General features: G+C 37.9%; 1 protein-coding gene across 1 annotated transcript in view; it reads right to left on the reverse strand.

Moving 5' to 3' along the window:
* Nucleotides 1–21,983, reverse strand: part of MDFIC (MyoD family inhibitor domain containing) — an 80,936-nt gene that overhangs the window by 27,763 nt on the left and 31,190 nt on the right. The window lies entirely within an intron of this gene.

A 21,983-nucleotide genomic window follows, 5' to 3' on the forward strand; every position in this document is an offset into this window, starting at 1 on the left:
TGTTTCTTTTTATTCCATTCTAAATCTCAGAGAAGAAAATATTTCCTGTATTTATTCTTTGCTTTTAAAAGCAACCATGTATGAAAAGTTAGAAATACAAGAGAACTTTCTTTATCTAATACATAAATTTACCCCACTTAAGCCTCAGCACTTTGGAATTACTCCCAGTTGGGCCAGAACCAAGCACAGAATGGCCCACCTTCACCCCACGTGTGCGGCGTAAGTTACCCTGGAGTTCCTATGACAACGTTCTGTAAGGCAGAGAATTTTAATAGGTGTGAATTCTGGAAAGGAAGAAAGGAAATTTTTGAGAGGTACACAGACTTGAACATTCTAGGGATAATCTAAGAGACTATAATTTCTGAAAAACTAAGAATTTAGCACAAATTATACATAACATAAAATCAACAATGTTCCTCTATGCAAACAGTAACCAATTAACAAAAATACACAGAAATATTAACTCTTCCTTCACAATGGTCACAAATGGAAAAAACGAGCCAAAGAACAAAAAATCCTATAAGTATCTAGGCATTAAACTAGGAAAAAATGGGCAGAGATTTTATGAAAAAATTACCAAAAAACTACTGAAGGGCATACAAATATAAGTACATTAATTCTGCTAATATTGTAAATCTCTCTAATTTATTATTTAATTCTCATAACATTTCCTACAGGCTTGTTGATGGAACTTGACTAATTATTCTATAATTTATACGGAAGAGAAACACCAGGGAAATTTTAGGGAAGAAAAAGGGTTCTGGGGCTTACTAGGTATGAAACCTTAATAGAACATTAAAGAAACAAAGGCAGAATGGGTGTTGGAAGAGGTGAAGACAGATAAAGCAGTGAAACAGGAAAGTCCCAAATATGCAGATACATGCACAGGTGTATGCAGGTATATCTCATACGATCAATTCCAGGTATATTAAATGCTTATTTAGGAAAAGCAAGACTTGCTTAATTTAAAGTGAAAATACAGGAGACTATCTGCATAGCATGATATAAGGAAGGATTATAGCAAACAGAATCCTTCAGACAGTGAACCACAGAAAAAAGAAGGTGAATATTTATTTTTTGTATGCCCAGCATTTCTGAACACACTCACAAATTCTGGCAAATTCCCCGATCACATCCCCTAGACTACACTGCAGCTAGAGGGCAGGTATGCGACCCAAGTTCTGCCAAGTGGAATCACGGCTTGTGAGGTGGCGGGTGCAAGGTGGCAGCCACATCAGGGAAGTGGAGCCTCTCAGCACGGGCAGTGGAGCGGCATTTCTTGGTCTTGGCAGTGTGAGGCAGTTTCCTGTGTCCACTTCCCAGCAAAACAGTGGTTCAGTGGTGCAGCAGTGGTTTTCATCAGAGAAGCCCTACAGAGTGAATGGCTATGATCCTCGGCTGCATAATTCTGCTTTCCTGGAATTCCAAAGTCTAAACCTTCTGTTTGAAAAAGCTGTCTTTTCTGTCTATGATTATGATCACTTACAAAACGTCGATTAAATTACACGTGACCACTAAGAACTCTTCCATTTAGAAAACGTATCACATACAAATCTGTAACAATTATACACGCAGTTGACAAATGCCTATAAGGAACTGGTTTTCTGTAGTCTAAGAACTGGATAAGAGATGGTACATATTTTTTACAAAAGACAGTTGTATCTGAGTAAATCCATAGTATAGCAGTTTTTCCTTGAGTTCATATTCACACATGCTATGTACATGAGGAAAACATCTTTACATATTAAAACATTCTCTCAAGAATGTGCATAATTCAAGAAAGAGAACGTATTTGCATTTTGACTCAAAAAACCAAAGCCTGTTTTCATACACAGTTTGCTAATATTCATATCTGCTTTATAAAACTCAGGTTTGCAATGCGCATGGTTTTTCAGCTAAGCGATAAACAAAGAGGACTAACTGTCTAAGCAGTACAGATCTGGTGGGAAGCGAAAGGTGCCCTTTTCATAACTAAAATTGACAAAGCATCTACAAAAGAAGACCTTTTTCTTCTGGGTGCACACTCGTTTGATGTAGAGATTAATTTGCTGCTAGTAAAACTTCTTGTTTCCCCTGGAATGACATTCTAATGACTGCTATTGAACACAAAGGGAGTTATGCGTATGGATTGAAAAGGACGCCCCAAAAAGACAGTTAAACCTAATTTGGTGTTCTTTTCAGAGCACTTTTCAGTAATCTCACCAAATAAATGGAATGCTTTGCACCATTTTTTTCCTAAAAAGAATAATTCAAGCAGTCTGAGAGCTTCATTAAGTTGAAATGTCATTGACCGATGCTAGGAAGACTTCTGGTAAATCAGAACGTCCTATCATATTCCATAATCCAAAATAAATTTTAAATTAACTTTTAATAGTTAAACATTCTCAATAAACAAAAATAATGGTAGAAAAGGACAACTATATCCTGCCACCAAATTCCAAAATTGACAGGTTTGACCTTTTTCTACTCTCAAACTTGACTGTTTGCAAATGACTAGCTATGGCTGCAAGGATAGTCTAACACATCCTTAATGATCCACCTACATTTCAGTCTTCAAAATGACACCTATTTCTGGTGGCAGATAAATAATAGTACATTATTTTGTTTTATAGTCACCTGATTTTTTATGATAGCTTATATTATGGCCAGATAATCAAGTATTATCTCTTTATTCCAGTTTTTTTTTTACATTAAAACAATTTCTTAATTGAATGATTTTGCCAGAATGCATGTGGTGAGTCAAATCAGAACTGGATAAGCCAGGATGCATTAGTGATCTCAAGAGACATCAAATTTAACTTTGTTGATAATTTTTTATGGCTTTGACTTGAATCTTATGGTAAAAATCCAGTTAAAACCAAGCAGGAAATACGACTTTTTCCAAATAAAGAACAAAAATGCCTGACTGATTAAACCACAACTACTTGGATTTAAACAGATTTCTTTTCCTTATTGTGTAAAACTTGTGTACAGCTTTAACCAAAAAAAAAAAAAAAAAAAAGTACGCTAATATGGAAACGACACAATGCTTCTTAAAACACAAGTGATGCCTAGGGACCCTCGCTCTCCCTTTAATGATCCACTGCTCTCATTCAGCTGTCTTTCTTTTTTCAAATCTTTACATATGTGACAGCTCTCAAAAGTAGACCATGGACCATCTGGCATTTTCAGAGGTGTAACTTGTGCAAATTCAGCTCTATTGGGAGCACAGTGCTATCTTCTGCCTGCGTTATAAAAGGGACAATAGAATGTAGAACTTAGGAGTTGTTTTGAATTATTCATTTTTTTGCCTGTATATTCAAGAAATTTTACAAACTCTGCATTTTGTACTACATAATCACATGCATTAAAGGTACAAAGAAACTTTCTGACACCTCTTTTCTACAGAAAGCTGGCATTTTGTTTGATAGGTGAACATTCAGCATCTGTTATATCATTCTAAACAGGATGGGTGCTTCTACAAAAGACCCCATTTTAAATTTACTCTATACCAGCAAAAAAAAAAAAAAAGTATTCTTGATATTCAGTAACGAGTGCAATACACATCAAAATTTCAAATACCAGTTCTAAGAACATTCACTATCTTCAAACCTGGATAGCACTGGTCACCCGATTGCCATATGTGTAAAGAATTCTTTTTTTAAATCATTGCACACACAACGCAGCATGATTGTAATTTTAATATCCATGATGAATAGTTACAAATGTCTTAAGAATTACTGTGCTGTCTAGGTTCAAATGTTTTCAATGAGGAAGGAAACCAATAGAATTAGGTCTGGTGATTTTCAATAAGAATAATAAATATGGTGGTAAATGAGTCAATAGCATGAACTTCTTTTGGTAATTTTTTAAAAAAAACTAGGTGATATTGTAGCTGGTTATAACTATACTTGAAACTGCAGCTGCTGGAGTGGCAATATAAAGCTACATTTGTTAGAGCATATAATCTATTAACATGTGCCAATCATCTTTAATCATTGGTCTCTTTCCACAAGTCAAATTTAATAAAATTACAAAAAATTATCTCACCACTTAATTAAATTAATGATCTAAGCTTGCATCTTAAACAATACAAGTTGTTGTACACATAAAAAAAAAATCAAACTTAAATGCTCAGGATTTAAAGCTGCCAGTAACAAAATCATCCATATAGAGTATGAAGGGGACAATGGCTTTGGCCAAGGAGAGTTACAAAGTTTTTATGCTGCTCCACAGTCACTATAGGACAAGCACTCACACACAAGGATGGCAGAGACCGCATATACAAAATATCACATATAAAATATGATATATATTAATCTCCAACTACATACAATAACTTCAAAGGAAGAGAAAAAGTTACTTCAATATGCACCAATAGGATACAATTACATTACTTTTTTAATGCTAGATAATGTGAATTTAGGCTAATATAAATAAAAATAAATGTGTTCACCCTGCCCTTTTTCTAACTAAAATCTACAAAGCATCTACAAAAGATGAGTGGCTTGATCCAAGACTTTCTCAATGTAGAGACCTTGAGGGATCCTAATACTAAGTCTGGAAACTTCTAGAATGTTATGTATGTTTCCATAGTTTCCGTAGAAGGGCCTTCTAAAATTTTCTACTGATGTCTTCAGCTCCCGAACTGTTTATCACCATCTTCATTTTATTTCATGTGTATACTTAACGTATCAAAATATATTTTGGAATTCTACCATTTGTCTTGGAACATGAATCTATTTGAGGCTCTCCATAGATTATTATTTAAAAAGGATTATTTATGATTATATCACATTTTATAGCATTTTCAAACATTAATTCAGTTTTAGTTGTTGCAGACAAATAAATGCAAATACTTCACCAAATGGCAATGGGAACCAACATCACCCAAAACAAAGGGACACAAAAGTTGCTTGGAGAGGCAATAATTTTTCTGCATTTTGTAAAAACATTCAAAAAGTGCTTAAACATACTTAAATAATGCCTGGAGAGGGAGACTCTTCCCCAGCTCCACTTTGTTCACTGTTCTGGGCACAAGGCTTCTGCCACTTCCCGGCTTTCCCCTGCCATTAGGTCAGGCCATGCAACCATGTTCTTTCCGAAGGGATGAGAACTGAAATTATTTCTGCCACTTTGGGCTTGGGTGTGCCCTCTCCATACTTTTCTTTTTTGCACTTGGCAGCAACTGAGCTCTGACCACAGAAGAGGGAAATATCTTAAGGGATGCTGGAGAAACCAAACAGAAAGACTCTGCACGGCGGCCCCAACCAGAGCTTCTCACTGACCTGGAATGCTCATCTCTTGCTGTTAGAGAAGAAATTAACTTTGATCCTATCTAAGCCACAGAATTAATGCTGGGCCTTTTTATAAAACATTAATAACATCTATCAATGCCTATTAACCACTATGTCCCGTGCATATACATAAACTGCCCCTAGCCCAAATGACTCAAAGTGTATCAAATTCCCCAAGAAAGAGATGTTTAAGTGAAGTTCTGCTACAAATATAAATAATCTATTATTAGCAGTAGAAAGATCATAGCCAAATCCACAGCCTGTGGTGCACCTTAGAAAGTAGACAATTTTTACAATGCAAGATATAATTTTTTTTTTTGGAGGAATAATAATGATATCATGTAGTTTTGTAGAAAAATGCATCCACTCCAGCTTTACTTTGCCATCAAAGACAATTATATAACATTCCACCAGACTTCCATCCTTACCATGGCTGTAAGGATATCAAGTAGGGTGACAAACCACTCCATTTTTCTCAGGACTAAAGGGTTTCTTGGAAGGAGGATGTTTTAGTTTAAAACAGATCAGTCCCGGGCAACCTGACATGAGCTGACCACCTTGATATCAGGACAGTTTGTGTGTAAATGCTCCAGCTTTCCTCAAATGAGATTCTGGCAACAACAAATGGGGGGAGCCTACAGATTTTGAACAAAACAATCCAGGGTTTTCATTCTGAAGTCAGTAACTTCAAGTTCTGTGGTGTTGAGAAGTGTACTTCCCTCACTCCCTCACCCCCACTGGGAATTAGAGCTCCACTTGGGAAATGAGAAGAAAGGGCAAACCCTCCTGTGGACTGCGAGGCCTAACGTCCCATGTCCCGTCCTTTACCTGTTTTAGTTTTTCCCTTTCCTTAATTTCAAGACACTTTCCCCCCATTTCCTTCTGTTCAGTATTTGGCGTGTATACACACATACATATGTATACACATAGAATAAACATATATACATAGGTACACATATGCATACATATACATATACACACACATATGTGTGCTGTTACTAGGGTTTTTTCCTAAACATTAACCCACAATCTTTTTTTAAATAAACATTTTTCAAATAAATATGCAAACCTTGTCTTTCATTTTTCAGAAAAATTACAGCTTAATAGAACAATAACTTCAAATATAAAGATTTTTAAGACAAACAATCAGCATTTTCTTTTGAGATTTCCACGTATTACTATAAAGTCCCCAGACTATAAACCAATGAAGAACAAAAATCTCTATATTCTGTCCAAGTGTAATTTTGTTAATGCTTGTTATTCAGATAAATTAGCTAGAAACCAGGAGGTACAAAAGACGGCACAATGCAAGGCCAAGGCTGTCATTCATGTGAGGATATAAAGCAGCACTGGAGACCACAAAGCCTGGAGGAAGCACATGGCACGTGCAGGTTTCAGCCTAGTGGACACGCTGACATGCTTGGACAGAGGCGCAACTACTGCTGAGATGGGTCCTAGAACCAGTCCAATCTTTGGTCTCTTTAGCCTCCTTGGTGAGATATAAGCTTTCTGATAAGGCAAGGTCAAAAAGGTTGAAGCCAGAAACCCTGATGTAATATAAACACCTGATCAGGAGTAGACTGTTGAAACATGAAGCTACCTAGGTAAAGGCAAGCATTGGGGGTGGGAGGGGAGGAATGAGATCGCTCCACCCTAGCCTGAAAAATCAGCAGTTACTACTGAGCAGCAGCAGAGTAGTTAGCTGATGTAAGTTTCATCAGTTTTTGGCTGCAGACAGTGTATATACCAAAGCTGGCACTTCAGGACGCACTGCAGAAAACTGCTCACGGATTGGTATTTTGGACTTATTCTAACTGGCCAAAGGGAAAGCCAGTTAGAAAAAGTGGATGGCTTGATTAAACGCTGTTCTTACCTGCAAACAATACAGCCATAGGCAGCAACATGCAAATACATTTGTTATTGTATAAATTCAAACAGTTGCTCCTTTCCATAGACAAATTTCAAAACAAAACAAAACCTTCTGGAGTGTAAGTCCTGTGAGCAGAGGGAGGGCTGGAGTTTAGCCCCGACTTGGCTTTGTGCAATTTGCAGAAACACAAACACAAGCAACAGTCATGGTCGCCTATGATCTGAGACCACTATAATTCAGGTAATCATTTATATTAGCTGGGTTTCAGCAGCCAAATTATTTGTTATGGTCTAAATTTAGTGAGCTGATTAAAATGTTAGATGGTAGGGTACAAATATTCCATATTAGAAGGAAAAAGAAGAACCACTAAAGCCTGAAGCCCAGGGTCACTCAGGTGCTTCCCCACCCATGCCTGTGAGTCGCTCAGATAACTGATTCACAAGGGTGGTAAAGCCTGGGGTAGGGGCTCCCAGCCAGGTGGAGCTTCACCACCCATAGAAGGAGAGCTAGTGACAGGAAGTCATCAGACTGGGACTACGGGAGGCAGGCAGAGCCCAGAGCTTAAAAACAAAAGTGGCAAGGCAGGAGGCCATTATTTGACACATTTTTGGTGCCACTTACCAGAAAATGAAATTTTCTCCAACTACCTCCAAAAAAAAAAAAAAAGCATTTATAAGCAACAAAAATGTTAAATTGTATTGCTAGAAAAATTCCTAGTCTAAAAAATAAAGGCTTGTTACCATTTCAACTTTAGGCAATCCCTGAATCTAAGTCCTTATTATCATCAACAAGAAGAGAACTGCTAAGCCCACTACAAGGAAATCCTCCCAGAAGCTCTTCTCAGACAAGTCTGGGAAGGACACCAGGACAAATCTTCCTAGCACAATCATGCAGCAAACACATCTCCAGGCCAAGGTCTGAGAAGGAACTCAACCCAATGTTTATGATCGTTCCCGTCCTTCTGTACCAGCTCTCACCAGAACGTGGGATATTCCCTAACCCGGCACTGTCATTCCGAGTTTACAGTGCAGCTAGCCTGTGCTGCCCTTATGATTACAGATGGGTTGTAAGCCCTACATTGCAGGATCCTGAAAAGCTACAGCCAAACGTGATCCAGGTCAGATTCGTGAATAATTTCAGAAGAGGAATAAACATCATCTGCAGGTCTGTGGAGTAACGTGACATCAGCTCTGGGTACATTATTTGGACATTAATTGGACTCTCAGTGGGGAGAGGTAAAGTACATAGATATACGTTTATGTGAGGGATAATGGGATCTCCTGAAGTAGAAACATTGTGAAATTGTATGTATGGGAAGAAAATTACCTGTGTTAATGCACAGACATGTCTGTGTAGTGGGCAGCCCAAATCAGGACCACAGTAGACACCTACTCCTGGGCTATCCAACATCACCTCTTTTTTCCTGTAGCAGTATAGATATTAACAAGAATGAAGCTCCAATTTACTGACATGAACCCTCCATAAGGATAAAGTGTTTTTAGTTACATACATTTTGTACACAGAGCTTGACAACACTGGGTGTTTGCTGTCTTGCCTGAATATAGAGTTCCTCAAGGACTAGATCCCATATCCTTAGAATCCCGTCACCCTTATCAGGCACATGTATGCTGACAAAGAGCCCTGCGTGATGTTCAGCACCCAGTGGACACCCAGTGAAAATGAGCTGATGATGATGAATTATACTAGCTTTTAAGCTGTCACTTGATCCCAGCACATAACAACCTTCCTGAATAAATCAAGCAACAGTTTGGTATTCAATACCATTATAAACTTCATCGTTCACCTTTGTGAGTCTAGGGAATTGCTGTAAAAGCATAATATGAGAAGGGTGGAACTGCAGCGAGGATTGAAGAAATTCTGTTGTAACAAGAGAATTAAAGATTCCGTTGCAGATAGCATACCATGAGTAGAGAAATGCAGCAGAAATACTAGGTAAGTAACCTTTTTGAAACAGCATAAGAAAAGTCAGAGCCAAATTATATATCTAAAATTATTTTTTTTTCCCTCCTTGTCATAAAAGCAAACCCAACCTCATGTATAAATGAAAGTGGTATCTCCTGGAGATTAAGGCAGTGCGAACGCAAATGAAGCTCCAGTTAGGAGATACGGAATTAGGTAGAGGAACCCACAGATTGCTAACTGAACATTTAAAAAGTAAATTTATTTCTGGTAGCTTATTCAAGGTAAATACGAAGAAAAGCAAATTCTATTATTACGAATTCCTCCTGAGCTTTCATAGTGCTTATAACCCTGAAAGTTCATTGGTGAGAAGTTGTTACTAGGAAGGCTTTCATAAATCCCTTTAAAATATGGCCTGGGACGAGGAACCCTTTGTGCTTTAGTTCTAATAACAGTTCTCATTATAGATGATCCTCGCTCTGACACAATTCAAAAATTTAGGACTGCAAGCAAAGTTCTAAGAATTGACTCAAAAGGCTATGTGGTCCTAATTATTATGCCCAACCCCTGTTAAAAATATCCTGGCAAGCTTTTGCAACAAAAAAGTAATGCACAAGATGGTCATCCCACATAATCTACAACAATTCAGAAAAACGATGCAATAAAGGTTTTCCAAACCTCCAGAAGAAGTTCATATATATGGATTTCAAATTCTCTTTTATATGTGAACAACAGATAAGGACTTCAATATAATGGAAATTTTTCACTACGTCAATGATTAAGGGAAAATGACACCATTTTCTTACTATTTTCATCGTGTCTCTTTCTGAGATTAAAATCCCTTCCCCTCATCTTGGAATACTTTATTTTGGGGGAGCTTCATTTAAAGAATGTGAATTTTAGCTTCTTGTCTTCATCAAAGTAGAAAGAGAAGTTTAAACTCTGTAGAATAAAATGTCACCTCAAAAGTAAACATTGAACAATGGCTACACACAGAGACAAATTCATTAACTACTTTTAAGATTAACATAATTGTAACCATTTCCGTAGCAGTAACATTTGTTTTCTAATTTAGCCATGAAAACGCACTAAGTCTGTCAAGATAACTTTGGCTACAAACTGACTTAAATAAGTCACAAAATAATCATTATTATATTACCTAGTATAGTGTCAGGCACTGTTCCAGGAATAAGGGCTATTACAGAGAACAAATTTACCAAGTCCCTGCCCCACACGGTACACAAGTATTTATCATCACTATTCACATAATCAAAAATCCAAAGGGGGCATTTTTTCTTATTGTTTTAGGGGAATTTTGCTTGTTTTTGTTTTGTTGTTTTGGTTTGGTTTGGTTTTTAGCAATGAGCTCTTGTTCTGTTGCCCAGGCTGGAGTGCAGTGATAAGGTCATATAGGCTCACTGTGGTCTCTAACTCTTGGGCTTAAGCAATCCTCTGGTTCAGCCTCTGACGTAACTGTGACTACAGGCACAGCACCACCATGTTCAACTTCATGTCTTAAAAATATATATACTTAAAAATCCTTTCCTAAAAATCCTTCAGGAGATGTCCTATCCCATCTTATTGGTCAATACTGCATCACATGCTGACCTCGCTGACCCAAAGACAGTCTCACTAGTGAAGGGAACAGAATGACTATAACTGGGGAGACTCATTAGGGTTTTTTTCTCCCCTGGTTTTTGGATATTTGAACAAAATCTGTGATCTCTTAGGAAAGAAGATGAAAGCTCAGAAGGCAACAGTTTCAAATGCACCCACGTTTTATAAAAAATCTTAAACGCTGAAAAGTATTGACAATAATATACAACACCCAGCCTGAGCAAGAGCAAGACCCTGTCTCTAAACAGTAGCCCAGTGTCGTGGCAGGTGCCTATAGTCCCAGCTACTTGGGAGACTGAGGCAAGATGATCACTTGATCCCCAGAATTAGAAGTTCCTGTGAGCTATGACGCCATAGCACTCCACTCAGGGCGACAAAGTGATACTCTGTCTCAAAAAAAAAAAAAAAAAAATTAAGAAAAAATGTGTATATATATATATATGTATATACCAACATAAAAAATAACTTTTTTACATATTTGCTTTAAGAAGATATATTTAGTTTGTTTGTTACTGAAAGCCTGTACCCTCTTGAGGGACAGAATATCAGTAACTTCAGCCCTGAATTTCACTAAGAAGCTAAATTCTATCTCTTAACAATCACCTAGGAAAGTCTGTCCTGCTTCTTAGATACAACTACTGTACACACTCCTGGGTCCCTGAGGCTTCTGCATCAAAACCTCCTAGGTAGTGGATCCCAGAAATAGTTTCTGAAGAAAGCTTTCTTATTCATTCTGACAATCAATCAGATTTGAAACTATTGCTCTAAAGTAAATGGTTATACTGTAAATATTCTTTTCTTATTTTTATTATAAAATAGTGTTTAGTGCCATAAGCAGACCATTCTTTTGGTAATACTGTTGGTGAAGAGTGAATTTGAATTGTAGAATTCCACGATGAGAACTTCACCTAGGGCCCATCAGCCCAAAGTGCAGAGAGGTGTTTCAAAAATGTTACTCTGGCAGTTGAGTCCAAGATATAGAGACAACAATCACATTAAAATGTCATCACCAGGTTTGTTTTTTCCCCCCATTAAGACACTGGAATGAGGTCAGTGAGAGCAGACCCTCCCAATCATAAATCAGAAGTAACAACAGGCTCATCATTTCAGCACAGCCGAGTCCAGTGGCACTCACAAATCTTTCCTCACCTTTGGGAATTCACATGGATATCATAGAACACTAACCATTATCTTGGGCGGGGTGAGGGGAAGCTAATTATGTTACAACAAATTAACATGTCCTAATAATAAAACTGTTTATTTTCCAACTTTGTTCAAAAGATTGCTTTCATTTATGAAATTCTGAAATTTAGTGAACCTCATTTTTAATGACTTAATAACATCTGGCAAATACATAAAACACTAAAGTAATGTTAAGTAAACCTGAAGATTTTAGTTTTAAACCATCTCTATAGAAACAGCAACCTTTCAAAGTACTGTATATAGAGAGAAAAATTATAACCTGAAGCAACATTGTACAGAAATATGTTACCCCTTTTTGTGTGTGATACATTTTAATTATTTCCCCTCTTGGGGGGGACATGCAAAACAAAACAGAAACACTGTCAGAAAACAAAGAAAAAATAAGAGAAAAGAAATAAAACCAAGAGTAGGATAAGATACATCAGGATGAGAGAGAAAGAAAAGATAATTTATTGTTACATAACAAACTTTTATTGAGCATCTGATACTATCCAGAAGACTTTGTGCTAAATACTAGAGGTCAAAGAGAGAGGAATTGTATCTGGGAAACTATTCTGGATTACAAAACTGCCCGGTCTCTGCTCATTCCCCACTACCTGTCACCCGCTGAATCAGTAAGCCCCGGTGTGCCTTAAACACAAGTCTCTCTCAAATGCTAACTATTCTATAATCCATCCTCTCCCCTCCATCTTTCTCACCAACATCAGTTCAAGTCATCATCATTTCTTATCTAGAGTTTCTTGATCTCCCTAACCAAAGCCTCCTGCCTCCCAATTTTCTTTTCTAGTCCACCTTCCCAACCACTAACAAAAATGTACTTCTAAAAAACAAAGCCAAAACAAAATTTGTTTACGTTAATGCCCAACAGGAAAGTTCCAGTGTTTACTTGTCTTGAGGATAAAATCAGAACGTAGTAGGCTTGACCCAGAACATAGTAGGCTTGACCAGACTCTTCACAATATTGCCCCAATCTCATATCCCATTATTTTGTCCTATTTTCCCAAGTTCTAGCTACACTGAACTAATTAATTCTCAGACAAATCATAAGCTTTTCATGCCTTCAGGCCTTTCACCTACTCCTCCTCCAACACAATGCTCTCCACTTATTCTTACCTCAACTTGCGGGTCCAACTTGTCTGCTCTTTTCCTTTGTTAAATGGGTCCCCTTTGAAGCTTGTGGCTCCTTTTCTCTGTCCCTACAGCAAAGTATTTAAAGGTCGTTCTCTCCACTAAACTGAATACTCCTCTATAGTAAGAAACATGCCATTCTTTCATTTATATAGTCCCTCAATAAGCACTTATTAAGCGCCCCATGCATGTACCCAGCACTCAGAATGGTGGCCGCTAGGAAGATGACATAAAGAAGAACAGCAACCAAAAAAAATGCTCTTCCACCATTCTCCATTACAATTGTTTAAAACAGAATCTTTTTTTTTTTTTATTGAATTGTAACTATGTACATCAATGCACTTAAAACAGAATCTTAATAAATACTAATTGCTCACATAGAAAATAATAAGGAGGATAAATCTGATATAATCTGATTTCTTCTATTAACTCTGATGATTTTTAGAATCTGTGGCAAATACCTGCACCCTCTAAACTCCCATAACTATCCCATACACATAATTCATAAGTATAGTTATTATTCTAATAATATTTAGAATATTAATTGGAATAATTGGAGGATAATTCCACACTAATTGGAAAAACAAAAAGGTTAAATTTTTGATCACCATAGACCTCATATTAATTTCATCAGTATTTAGAAGAAAATTACTCTGTATTCCAACAGTATCTAAAAACCCACAAATAATAAATGGAGCTAATAAAAAACAATGAAACAACCAAAAGGATTTGAGCACTTAAGGAAAAACAGAGGGTGGAAGTGCTTGTTACATAAAAAATTATGTTTCTTTATGTTGTGCATGCTTCAGCCAAACATGAAATGAACATCTATCTACTCTATGCCAGACACAGGGCTAAGACTTGTTAACCAGAGATGAACAAAAGGACATTAAAATGTAAATAAACAAATGATAGACCTACAATTTTAAATTATAGAAGCTGCTATAAAAGGAAAGTACTACTGGCAGAGAATAACAAATTAAAAATATTTTAATTTCGATGGCATTCATTGGAATAGGGACCCAAAGGGGAAAAGACCTGGCTAAGAGGAGGGGTAGCTGAGTCTTAGACCAGCCTAATAACACCAAAGCCTCAAAGCAGAACTGTGCTGACGGGATGGAGAGCCAGTGCGACTCACTGGCCTCCGGACTGCACACTGATTCCCTAATTCAAATTATAAACATTAACAAATATATTTGAAAAATCACAAATATATCTGTGCTTCCATAAACCCTTCCTGGCAGTCTTCTTCCAGAAATTGTGCATCTTTACCACATAAACCATTACCATAATAAATTATTCATTATAAGACCATGCTCAGTGTAACTGACCAGAAGCGGGCGAATATATTTACTGTGAATCAACACACTCCTAACACTTCCTTAGGAAGTTACATAAAGGGGCCATCTCCTGTGTGTAAATCTAAATACAACCACAATCTGGAATATTAGCAACCATTTATAGAAATCTTATCTTTTATCACTATCTGAGGAAGAAACGTATACATCCATTTCTCTGAAATGTACCAACCTATGTATAGTGAAATTGAGTGAAAACTGTTCTAGAGAGAACAGCATGACTGATTTCACATTCTTTAATAATGAGATGTATGGTTGTGGGGGAATCATGTTGCTCTCTTTACCAATCTGAGCAGATTCTAGAAATGAGACATCTCTGATTTGTATTCATCTTCATATTGTATTCTAATTCCCTCCATCAGATCCCTTTACTCAGTTAAAGTATAACAGTACCCCTCACCCTTTTTCCAACTCCGCAAAGTTTACTTGAGCATCAAACATTCTTTACTAATACCTTATGTGGTTCAAGAAAACAGACTTTCTCCAGTGATTCTCATAGCTCCTGCCTTGCTCACCCCACTGGAGAATTATAATTCTAATACTGGAACCATGGATGGTTACAATGCTGACCAAATGCAGTTTTTATCATAGGCAAACTCTTAAGGGAGAACAAAATGGGGAATTCAACAGTGAATTGCATCAATGTATCTACCTGGGGCCTTAAAAATTCCTATTAATTTCTAGTAATTATTTTCTATTAATATAGCCTCTCAAATCCCACATTGCGGTTTACAAATTGCAAGGAGTTACTATATATTCTCGCTGATTTTCAAAGATCATTTAAAAAGTTGGAGCCTTGGTTCTGTCACTAACTACTTGAGTATTCTTGGACAAACTCCTTCTCTATTCTACCTCAATTTGCCAACTGAGAAATGCAGAATTTGAGCATACTGATCTCTAATATTCTCTATCTCTAATATTACAAGACCATAGGTTCATGATTCATTGTCAGCATATAGAAAAATAATATGTATATGACATGACATCAAAAACAATCTAGGAAAAATCAAGGTGAAGACCTACTTTGTTAGGGCCTTGCAATTTAGAATCTGAGCCACCTAAATAATATCTATTCATATAATTATTAAAATAGTCTCCTTTTTCTACCAAAAGGAGTAAGAGAGGGTGGGAGGTTTGACGTCTTCAGTAGAAACATTCATTGGGAGCAAGATTAACCTGCAAGAGTGACAGTAATGACTGAGCAATTTTCTCTCCACTAACGGCCAATCTTATGCCCTCTGCCTTCCCTCAGCCAGGTATCAGAAGCTTAAAGCTGCTACTAGTGATGATGACAACCATCATAAATTAAATTTCTCTTCCATTTATTTGTAAAATTAAGAAAAACTAGGGAATAAAAAAGATTGTGAAAATAAATACTTTCTCCCTCTAATTCATGGTATCTGGTTCATGACCATCATGATTAGAGATAAAGGGGTTACCATTGTGTATGTGTCATAGAGAGGTACGGAGCATGCCTCATCACTCAGGGGGTTGCACTGAACCCCTCGTGTTTAGTGTGACACTCACTCCTGTGTTTGCTCTCCTATGCCTGGAGCCCAGAGTGGGGAGGGGTATGCAGAGGAAATGTGATGGTTTAAAACCGGACAGTCTTGCAGGGCGCAGTGGCTTATGCTTAAAATCCTAGTACTTTAGGGGGCCAAAGCCAGTAGATTGCCTGAGCTCACAGATTTGAGACCAGTCTGAGCAAAGGCAAGACCCCATCTCTAAAAAAAAGCTGGGTGCTGTGGCAGGAGCCTACAGTTCCAGGTACTTGGGAGGCTCAGGCAAGAGGATCACTTGAGCCCAAGAGTTTGAGGTTGCTGTGAGCTATGATGTCCTGGCACTCCATGGAATGTGACAAGTGAGAATGTCTCAAAAAAAAAAAAAAAAATTGGACACTCTTTTCAAGCCCAAATTTTATCCCAGCTTCCAAGAACCCAGGGACCCCTCAATCTTGAGCCTTTTGTAGTAATACCATGTTATGGCATACTGACATTTAAGTTCTGGCTTCTCAGCACTATAAAATTAGCCATTATTTCTCTATCTACTCGCCTTCTTCTGATCTACCACTGTTTCCTTGCCTTTTCTCTCTCTCCTTTAAAGGCATGGCTTTTAAAAATGATTATTAACTTACTGTCATTTAAGTGGGATTTCCCACCAAAAATGAAATGTCCACGTCCAACTTCGTACATTGAACAAAATGTCTTATTTCTTAAATAAAATAAAATAAAAAAGAAGAAGAAGAAAGAAACAAAAAAATGGGGCAAAATGTTCTCCTTGTTAGAACTGAGCAGGGTACATTAGTGCTTGTTGTATCCTTTTGTACGTTTTTCTATCTGATGGAGATATTTCCTTGTATTTAAAACTGAAAATTGATTTTAAAGTTAAAAAGGGACCTATTCAGTGCAGCGGATCATTTCCCTATCTTTTTGTGAAAAACCCTGCTGATATGTAGGTTTGGGTTTTTGTTTTTATTTATTTATTTATTAGGATCATATAAAAGGCCATGATATGCCCACGGGACTCTTCCCCTGAACTCCTCAGAGGCTCCAGCAGGTGAAGCCCCACTTTTCTCTCCTGATTCTCTGCTCAGTGTCTCCAGATACTGCCTGAAAATGCAGAGAGGAAGGAATGGTATAACTTAGAATGGCCTGAGACTTCTTCCACGAGCCCAGGTGCTGGTTGTTCTCATCATTATGTGTGACTAACTTCCACATAGAGATGTAATAAAATATTTCCATGTAGGTTTTCACGCCTGACCCTTCCCTCCTCCCGTGAGGTGCCGAGGGAGGGATTACCTCCAAGGATACGTAGTAGTTCAAAGATGCAGAAGTCAGAGTTGAAAGACGAGGTGACTTGTCCAATGGCCACTAGCAAGCGAGTCTGAGTGAGGATTGGAGCCCAGTCGCAGGCCCCGCCCACCTTCTCTTCCGTGCTTTCTCTGCATATTGGCACTGGTGCCCCTTTACTATGTCTAACCAGGATCTCACTCCTGTCACATTCAGAGCAGCGGACATGTAAGTCGTGCGATGGGCCAGTATTTTATTTTCACTTTTCCTCCAGATGCTTTGCTATTATTATTATTTTGTCTATGTAGAAGATGGGAGCAAAGCTAATTGACTTACCACAAGGATAGATATCTATCATCCCTTTTTTTTTTTTTTTAAAGCTCCGTGTTAGGTTTGTATCTGCAGTCACTGACACCCCTAGTCCTTCCAAAGTCTTCGTAGGCGATCATGAACACCGGGAGATGGCCGCCGTAGGTTCCCAAGACCACCAGCGTGGACTGCGGCAGCCTGGCCGACCAAAACTGTCTACGCAGACGCAGCCCCAAGGAAGACTCATAAAAATTAACTTCTCTGAATGATGAAACTTCTGTATGGTTTTTTCCCACAGGACTAAGTTTTAAGGCCGTATGCCCAGACAGTATCAGAGGGATAGGCCGAGGTTGGAGATGCACCATGATGAGTCTCTCTTCCAAGGAGACCATCGGCAAGTGTTTCCCGTTTGTATTAACGTGCACAGAAGTGAGAACGGAGGCACACGGTCAACTCCCAGGGAGAAGAATAAAAACATCCCCGAGTGACGTCGGCAGTTTTGCTCCCCCAGAAATGCTATTCTAGGACTATAAACCACCCCTTTTTCAATTCACTGTAATTTAGTGCTTCATACACGAAAATGGACACTAAAATCTGTCATCTTTTCTGACCAGGCTGTGACCACGCCTACTCAGTCATACCAGAGCTCTGGCTTCTGACCCAGAGCTTAGTTACCCAATTTTGTCTTTTAGAGCCAGGAAGCAGTGGTCCGTCTTGTGTGTGTTTGTTTTTATAGAATAAATAAATGCAGAAGATGAACACTCCCACGCAGTTGTACCTCTCGCACACTGAGTATGTGAACTGTACCATTTAAATAGTTTTACTTTAACGCTGTAGACGTCATCAAATAAACAAACTAAATTGAAGAGTTCTTCCCAGCCAGGGCTACAACAAACCCTTCATTTTCTCAAGGCTTAATGAGGACAAGGAACTGATCATGAACTCAATGTTTATCGAAATAAGCAAACCTGAAAAAGACGATGTCTGAGGAGTAATGGATACTCGGCTAAGGAAAGGGCTTCCTTGCTTAGGGGCAAAAAAGTGTTTTGAACATATTTAAAATAATGATGATAACCTGCACCAATTTCAGATGCCCGGCTTCAAAGGGCTGTGCACAGATGACTCGGTCTGATATTTTGTTTGTGTGTCTCAAGAAATGAGAGGTCGAGAGTAAACTGTGGTTGCCTAGGGTCTCATACTACATGTCCTGGGCACAGGGTGGCCTAATTAGTTTCCACAGTAAAACTGAAACTGTGGAAGGAACGCTCTCAAGGTGAGAGTGATTAGACACTCTACTAGGCAAGAACAGCTTCATTCAGAATAGTTGTTCCTGGTAGCAAAATAGTTTTTTGTTTTTCCCCCATAGAGGCAGTTTCTTCACTTCTACTTAGTAAAATTAACTTATTACAAGTTCCTTTCCTTCTGTTCTCTCTCAGAATATATTTAGTTCACAATTCTACGTTTTCTTGCTCTGTGAGTGCTGATTTTTCTAGAGTAAGTCCATTCGTCGGGGTTTTATAAAAGAGCGATTTTTAATAACGAAGTGACCAGGCCTCAATTAAATGCTTAAATATTGTGATGCAGCTAATTTTTTACAAAAGCAAATGATTACGATTGGTTTACTGGCTACAAACAATGGTGCCAGAAGTTGTATAAAAGTCATGTTTTCCCAGCAAGCTGATGAATATTTGCTATCATCTTTGTTTTAGTAACTACGCCTAAATGAGAAAACTATGAACGTTTACACGGTAAGAATGGTTTAAAACTGCCCCTAATAAATCTTCTCAGCCTCATTGTATATTTCCATACCATTGAAAGAAACAGCTGATATTGCACAAAGTTTTGAAATACACTGTTCTCCAAAGTAGATGCTTCATCAGCAATTTATTTTAAGATCCACATCTCCCTCTCAAAGGGAATGGAAACTAATTATGTATTGTCCCAAATGCCCAGATACCAGTGATATCATATGAATTTATATATTATTCAAAAAGCTGATCTTTTTTTCAACTTATTAATATGACTCTTAGGTAAACTGTATCTCTATTATAAAAGACTTTGCTTTACTCCAAGAACAAACTCTAGATATAATAGTTAGGAGGACATTATTTCCAATATATCTACAAACACTTCATTGGAAGGCTGCTTATTCCAGAAAGCTTTGATTCAAAGAGAGAACCTGTTCCAGTTCAGGACACGGTGGCAAAGGAAGGTGAAAGAAGCTGGAATTGATTAATTCTTCAGAAAAAAATGGGCAAAAGAGTTTTCCTTCTTAAAAATTTTGCTCATATATGTGTATAAGATAAACCTTGATTTTAGTTTAACACATCAAGAATACTAAGATAATTCCCTATGACTCAAACTAAAGAAAGGTTGAAGCTCTGTTATTGCTTCATTTAGCTAAGCTACATGTGCAGATTATGTAGATAGTAAGTATTCCAATTTGTACAAATAATCAACATATCGAATCCTATACTGGCAGAAATGTATTTATGATCTATGTATGACAGACTTAATAAAAAAATAGTTTTTCAGTATTATAAAACTTAGATGAAATGGGACCTAGTGAAACTAAAAGAAAGAAACACACGCTGAAAGAACAATGTTAACATCTCTCAAGAAATCAACTTCCCAAAAGGGTTAAGGGCTGAACCAGGAAGCCAATATGTGGGCTATCCCAAACAGGCAGTGACACCTGTCAGCTCCTATGGTCATCCGTCACAGCTATAAGAAACCAGCTGCCAAACAAGGGCCTTTGAATGTTCAATAAATGACTATCTACTCTAGCATAACGTGTTCAATCAAAAACTTTATCAGGTCTCACTCTGGACTGCAGATCAGAATTACCAGGGAGGCTTACAAATGCCTAAGCACTACCCTCAAATGATTCTGAGTTATTAATAATTGGTCTCAAGTGAGTTCTGGACATCAGTGTATTTTTTAAGCTAACACAAAAAGTTGAGAACCATTGCTTCACACAAAGGGCTATGGCTATAGAATTATAGCCCTGTCCCACCCTGTATAATTTTCTTCAGTTACCAAGATTTCTTCTTGCTAGAGAAGGAAAATATATATCTTCATATCACATAAAGGGGAATGTGCCAAGATTCCCTCTCTATGTGCTATATGTGCATGTATATATAGTTAAACCTAGGAATTGTCTCGAATTTAACACAACAAAGGATGAAATTGTGAAGGAGTATAGTATACTGCAATTTTTCCAACTTTTTTCTGTAACATAAAGGCATGATAAAGTCTTATCAGTAATAGTGGTAAAACACATTAGTAATTTTCAAGCAGGGAAGTAGACTAGACTTCGAGGCTTGGAATAAGTTTCTAATTTTGAAAGACTTTCCCCTCCTCTCTGTGATTTGAATACAATTTGTAGCAAATCATAAACATCACAAAGTTCCCACCCTTCCCTCTACCCCATCCCCTGTTATAGAATCATCTCCGCTTAAGAGCTGTATGCTGGAAACAAGGATATGAGCTATGCGGCCCTCGGCGAGCTGTTGAACTTTTCTGAACTCAATCTTACCACATTTCTACCTGCCTGGTATAGTTGCTGATGTGCCAAGTTAGATCATCAATATGAAAAAACTGCATTAACTACGAAAAGCTGTTGTAATAACATTGTTAATATTACTAATAAAAATATGCTTTAATATGCATGCACTGTGGACTGAGAAATTTAGCTCCTTAAGAGAAGCAGAGGTAGTCAATCCACATTTTAAGCAAATTACCACAGATTACCTAATTGACAGCTGTCAGTCTCCTATAGAGAAGCTAAATGTAGTCAAAAGGTAAAAGGCTTTGATTATCCAACAATTGAGATGGATGTATTAGGAAAAAGCTCATTGTATGGCCCTGGGCTAAGGGATGCGAGGTCTAAAAGCCAAATGAGACTCCAGTCCTGCCCTTAAGGAGCCTTCAGGTCTAGGAATGGGGGAACGAGTCAGAAACATGTGCACCAGGCAGAGTCCCTTAGGAGACATGAGGATAAGAGCTTTGAGTCTGGAATAAAGAGAAATCACACAGGCCTTGCTTACTGGACGGGTGATATGAGGAGCCTTGAGTGAAGCCGGAGAGAAGGGAAAGATGAGTCAAACAGAAGCTCGAGTTACATATTTTGGCTACAGCAAAACTTCATGAAAAGAAGTGGTGTGGAAAAAAAAAAGCTAAATTGACTTTATTCCAAGGAGCAATCATCCAAAATCGTTTACTGACAGTTTATCATGGTCCTGGAATGATGCTAATTGCTGGGGATGCAGCTTAGTGCACCAGACATTAGACACGTAATGGCACAAATAAGTTATAAATTGTGGCAAAAGCTAAAAAGGAGAAAAACAGGAAAACCCATTTTAGATGGAGAGGTCTGGGCAGGCCTTTTGGAAGTGACAGTTAAACCTGAAGGAAGAGCTGATATGCAAAAGTCCAGAGGCAGAAAGAAACCCAAGGACCGCTGAGAGGCTGAAAGGGAGCCAGCCTGACTCAGCCTGGAGGCAGCAAGTGG

The sequence above is a fragment of the Otolemur garnettii genome, unplaced genomic scaffold (genome assembly GCF_000181295.1).
Source record: "Otolemur garnettii isolate 467f Iridium unplaced genomic scaffold, OtoGar3 scaffold00037, whole genome shotgun sequence".
NCBI classification, from domain to species: domain Eukaryota; kingdom Metazoa; phylum Chordata; class Mammalia; order Primates; family Galagidae; genus Otolemur; species Otolemur garnettii.